Source organism: Lotus japonicus, chromosome 1, assembly GCF_012489685.1.
Source record: "Lotus japonicus ecotype B-129 chromosome 1, LjGifu_v1.2".
Taxonomy (NCBI): Eukaryota; Viridiplantae; Streptophyta; class Magnoliopsida; order Fabales; family Fabaceae; genus Lotus; species Lotus japonicus.
Genome location: NC_080041.1, coordinates 32,977,495 through 32,983,573, shown reverse-complemented (window position 1 = coordinate 32,983,573; position 6,079 = coordinate 32,977,495). Strand labels below are relative to the sequence as shown.

Here is a 6,079-nt window from a genome sequence, read left to right as displayed (position 1 = left end):
AGTTCTAACATTTCTCTGAAAATTTTTGGAATAAATTCCTACAGTGTTCCAAGGGTGGAAGATTTTTGGAAATTTTATTCCTATAGTGTTCCAAGGGTGGAACATAGTCTTTTCCTAAGGTTCTTATCCTAGGTTTAAGCGAATCGATCGTGCTATACCTTTTATCGATTTTGATGAAATCCTTAGACTTTTCCTGAACTTTCTCCTTCACAAATTTATTTCATTTAGTAAACTCTTGTTCAGGTTTCCCTTCACGATACATCAACCCTAATCGTGAATAGGATTCTATTTACTTGACACAAGCTTAAAAACTTGGGCCTTACATTGGTTGCTGTAAGCCCTTTCGAAAGATATGGATTTGGGACCTTCCATCAAATTCATGGTTCGGGCATTTCCTCAACAAAGATTTAAATCTCTCCCAAGATTCACATAAGCTTTCACCTGCAAGCTGAGAGAAAGCAGAAATTGCAGTTTTACATTCCATAAATTTAGAATCAGAGAAATACCTTGCCAAGAATTTTCGTTCAAGTTCATTCCAATCGGTAAGGCTACTTTGTGGTTGATCTAAAAACCACTCCTTTGCTTTTCCAAGTAGAGTCAAGGGAAAAAGCCTCAGAAACACAGCTTCTTCATCAGCTTGTGTAAGACCAGCAGTGCCACAAAGTTCATAGAACTTTGTCAAATGCGTGTGTGGATTCTCAAGGTCCAAACCAGCAAATGGATTGGCATACATCAGTTGTACCAATCCGGACTTCATCTCAGGAGGCCTATCATTCCCTGCAGGTCTTCCAAGTCTTGTCATGTTCCTCGGTGTGAAGTTCACAAAACCTGCATTATTATCTCCATTGTCATGACCTCCAGCAGCTGCCATGATGTTTCGCTCTTGATTGCTTGAAGAGATTAAAGAAGATGATGCTTCTTGTTCCTTTCTTTGCCTAGCTAATTGTTTTCTCCTCTTTGTCTTGCTATTGTTCCTTCTAGTTGTAGCTTCGATCTCGGGATCGAACAATAGTTGATCAGCTGGAGTTTTACCTCGCATACACAAAGTGAAAATACAACCTAGCCAAGAAAGTCAGTCAACAAGATAATAAAAGATAAAATAAAACTATATACTATATTCACAATTGCTCAAGATAAGAAAACTAAAGCAATGCTTGTGTATTGACGCAACTCCCCGGCAACGACGCCATTTTGTTGAGAGATTTTTACCACAACTACTTTCAAATCTCTTTCAAGATTCAATTGTAGTATAGTAAAGGGTTTTTATCGTCCTCAGGGAATTGGAAATACAACGCCGTTCTTTAGTGAAAATACTTAAGCAATAAGTACAAGGAGTGTTTCGGTTGATTGTTTTGAGATTCGTTTGCAAACATAAAAGAAAAGCTGTAATGAAATGAGTTGTGAACAAGTTGAGAAAACAGTTGGAATTGGATTTCGCCGATTAACTTTTCAGTATCCTTATGATTTCACATATAAATTACTTCTTATGTTGGATTTCATCATATCATTTCTTATCCTTTTCACAGTTCCCTCATAAAAAGGATTATCACCTCACTTTCAAATAATCAATTCCTTGAATAAATTAGAAAATAAGTTGCTTTAAGCTTAGATATTTCTTGACTAATGAATTCCAATTTCATTCCTAAAACTGAAACTCACTAGATGATCTTATCTATTTCAGAATCAAAGGAATAGTTTCCACCATTCAATCAAATCCAAAATCAAGCTTTAGTTGATCAATCTAAAACTAGCATGAAGAACAAGACAAGATCATTGAAATCAACACATAGGAATATAAATTTATATATGAGAATCAAGTTGGATACATTCAAGATAAAAGACTACATCCAATCCCAACACAAGAAGTTTAGCTATCCATTTTCATGGAAGCTTAAAGCTTACAAGAGAATAGAGAAGATGGAGAAGATCCGTGCCGTCGTCGGCGTGTCCCCAGCTCAACGGAGGGTGCGAAAGCTCTCAATCTCCCTTTTCTTTCTTTCTTCCTTTGTGGGTTTGCTCTTTCTTCAAGTTCTGGTTCTCCCAATCCTCCCTGATGTGATTTTTTTGGCCCTTTTATATTAAATCCGTGTACAGGGTGCTGAGCATGTTTTCTGGGCGCTCAGCACCCTGATTCCTTCACTGATGGGTTTTGCCACCACCCTAATCATGCTGAGCGCACTTTTCATGTGCTGAGCGCATTTTGCACAGATTACCCTATCTGTTGAAAAGGTGCTGAGCGCCTTTAAAGTGTGCTGGGCGCCCTTTTGATAGAACTTCCATTTTCCTCTTCTGTGGCAATGGTGCTGAGCGCTCTTCAAGGGTGCTGAGCGCCTTTTTGACAGAAGCCTTCAAAACTATCCACTTCTCTATCAACTCTTGTATTTCTTCCTAATCACCTTCCTACACCAACAATTGAGATTGGAATCATATATAAAACATCTTCTAAATCAAAACTCTCATTTCTATAAATTCTAATCAAAATGGGGTCAATTTACTAGAGATTTTTCATTGATACAACAGATAAGTGCCCTTAGCTAAGCAGAAAAATTGGTAAATTTGGCACTTATCAAAGATGCAATCAACAAATTTGAAGGGATAAGCCAATCGGTGGAAAATTGGGGCCTATCCGATCATAGACCGATTATTCTATCCTTGGGAGCGATCAATTTTGGTCCCAAACCTTTCTTTTTCTACAATCATTGGTTGTTAGATAAAGAATTTGAGAAACTAGTGTCTGACTGGTGGTGTTCAGCAACTACAGTGGGTTGGTCCGCCTATGTGCTTCAGCAAAAGTTAAAAGGTTTGAAAAATAGGATCAAAGAGTGGCAAGGCTATGCAAGCTCAGTGAGCAGAGTAAGGATAAATACATTAGAGGCTGATTTACAAGTCACAATGGACAGGTTGGCATCTGAAGAGCCAGGGATCAAGCTCAGAAAGAATCGGCTTACTATCCTTGAAGGGCTTTGGCAAGAATATAGGAAAGAAGAGTATCGATGGCGACAAAAAGCAAGGGTTAGATGGCTGCGTGAAGGGGACAGAAACACATCCTTCTTCCACTCTATTAGTAAAATTCGGAAGTCCAAAAAACTTATCTCGCAGCTAGTGGTGGGGGGTGTTTCTATTGAAGACCCAAATATGATCAAGGATGCAATATTCAGCCACTTCCAATCTTTCTTCACTAGTGAGAATAGGTTAAGGCCAAAAATTAGATGTGCCAACTTACCTAGACTCAGTCAAGCAAATAAGATGTCATTGGAAAAACAATTTTCAGAAGGTGAAATTTGGGAAGTATTGAAATCCTGTGATGGCAATCGGGCACCTGGGCCCGATGGCTTTAATCTCAATTTCTTAAACAATTCTGGGGTATTGTGAAGGAGGATGTGGTGAAATTTTTTGAGGATTTTCACAGCACTGGGAAGCTAGTCAAGGGACTCAATGCAACTTTCATCTCTCTTATTCCTAAACACAACTGTCCCTCTACCGTTTCTGATTTCAGACCAATAAGTTTAATTGGTAGTGCCTATAAACTGATATCCAAGGTGCTAGCTTCAAGAATGCAATTAGTTACACCATTGCTGATTTCGGAAAATCAATTTGCGTTCACCCAAGGTCGTCAGATTTCAGATTGTATTCTCATTGCGAATGAGGTGGTGGATTTTCTAAACAAGAAACAAGGAGGGGGGTTCTTGCTCAAACTTGATTTCGCAAAAGCCTACGACAATATAGATTGGGGCTTCCTCTTTGACATTCTCAAGGATATGAATTTTGGAGATCGTTGGATCAATTGGATACGCACTTGTGTCTCTACGGCTACTTTATCAATTTTGGTAAATGGGTCATCTACAAGCTTCTTTGAAATTGAAAAAGGGTTGCGTCAAGGTGACCCGCTCTCTCCATTCTTATTCAACTTATGTGTTAATTGTAAGATCAAGTTTTGATCTAGTAGTACAACTCTATGTTTTGATGATTACAAGTTAACCTTTTGATATGAACAATTGTGGTACTCTAACGTGTTTTTCTGAGTGTGCTATTTACAGGCTCTGACCTCAACTCAATCTCACACAAATCAGAAGCACTGTGTATAAAGGGTAACCCAAGCAACGCTTTCGCATTCACCATGTTCAGTATGAACAGTGGAAAAGCTTCAGAAGTTCTGAAGCTATACAAACTCTGATGTGGACTCAGTCGCTAGAAGCTCTGAAGATCCAGAAGTTCTGATAACCAAGAAACACTGAAGGTTCAGATGTTCTGATGGTGTAGAAGACTCTGAAGATCCAGAAGCTGAATAGTGGAAACTCTGAAGTCCAGAAGCAAGAAACTCTGAAGGCCATGTTCTTCCCTCTGAGTTCAGAATCAGAAGATACAATGGTCAGAGGATCTGTGCTTTCCCTCTGACTCTGATCAACCGGCTTCACAAGTTCCAATATGAAGTATTCCCCTGATCAGAAGTCTCCTAGGTTAAAAGGTCAAGTCGCTATCCAAGTACAAAAGCAAGTGTACCTTCCTGACGACCTACCTAACGTTCTCAGCCACAGCAGAAGCTGGATTTTCCAGAACTGCCCTCCAACGGTAGCATTTCCCATGCAACGCTCAACCCTAATCCTTGGAGTATATATATAGAGGCTGAAGATTGAAAGAAGCGGCTAAGAAACTAAGAAAGAAAGAAATACACACGCGCAAGACATATTCAAAATATTCTAAGCTTTCTTTCATCTGAAATTCATTGAGTTTACAATTAGCTTTTTAGAAGCAAATCTCCTGTAAACAATTCTTTGATAAACAGTTTGTTTAGTTCCTTTAGGAGATCAAGGTTGATCGGATCCTAGAGAAGACTAAGAGAGTGAATCTTAGTGTGAGCTAAGTCAGTGTAATTGTTAGTCACTTGTAGGTTTCAAGTGCAGTTGTAACTCTTACCTGATTAGTGGATTGCCTTCATTCTAAGAAGGAAGAAATCACCTTAACGGGTGGACTGGAGTAGCTTGAGTGATTTATCAAGTGAACCAGGATAAAATCCTTGTGTGCTTTTCTATCTCTTATCTTTAGCACTTAAGTTCTCGAAAGATTTGCCAAAATCTTTAAGGTGGAAGTTTTGTACTGAAAACGTTATTCAAACCCCCCCCCTTTCTACCGTTTTTCATACCTTCAATTGGTATCAGAGCGCAAGTTCTGATTACCACACCTAACAGTGTTCAGTGATCCGGGCCGGTGTGAAAAACAATGGCTGCCACCACCAGTGAAACTCAAAGAGATGGTTACAATGCAAAGCCTCCTATGTTCGACGGTCAAAGGTTCGAATATTGGAAAGATAGACTGGAAAGTTTCTTTCTGGGTTTCGATGCAGATCTCTGGGATATTATTGTGGATGGCTACGAGCGTCCAATTGATGCAGATGGCAAGAAGATCCCAAGGTCAGAGATGACTGCAGAGCAAAAGAAGCTGTACTCACAACATCACAAAGCAAGAGCAATTCTTCTAAGTGCTATTTCCTATGAAGAGTACCAGAAGATTACAGATCGTGAGTTTGCTAAAGGCATCTTTGAATCTCTGAAGATGTCTCATGAAGGAAACAAGAAAGTCAAAGAATCAAAGGCATTGTCTTTGATCCAAAAGTATGAATCCTTCATCATGGAGCCAAATGAGTCCATTGAAGAAATGTTCTCCAGATTTCAATTGCTTGTAGCTGGCATACGACCTCTCAACAAGAGCTACACAACAAAAGATCATGTCATAAGGGTCATCAGGTGTCTTCCTGAAAGTTGGATGCCTTTGGTGACTTCAATAGAGCTCACGAGAGACGTTGAGAATATGAGTTTAGAAGAACTCATCAGCATTTTGAAATGCCATGAGCTGAAGCGCTCAGAGATGCAAGATCTGAGGAAAAAGTCCATAGCCTTGAAATCCAAATCTGAAAAGGCTAAGGTTGAGAAGTCAAAGGCTCTTCAAGCTGAAGAAGAAGAATCTGAAGAAGCATCAGAAGATTCTGATGAAGATGAGCTGACTCTGATCTCCAAGAGACTCAACCGCATCTGGAAGCACAGGCAGAGCAAGTTCAAAGGCTCTGGAAAGGCAAAAGGAAAGT

At 39.5% G+C, this 6,079-nt stretch overlaps 1 non-coding gene across 1 annotated transcript; it reads left to right on the top strand.

Annotated features, from left to right (window-relative positions):
• The first annotated feature begins 374 nt into the window (after positions 1-374).
• On the top strand, positions 375-481 carry LOC130734749 (small nucleolar RNA R71). Its single transcript, XR_009018095.1, has one exon. It is a non-coding gene; the product is annotated as a small nucleolar RNA R71 (small nucleolar RNA).
• Positions 482-6,079: the final 5,598 nt, after the last annotated feature.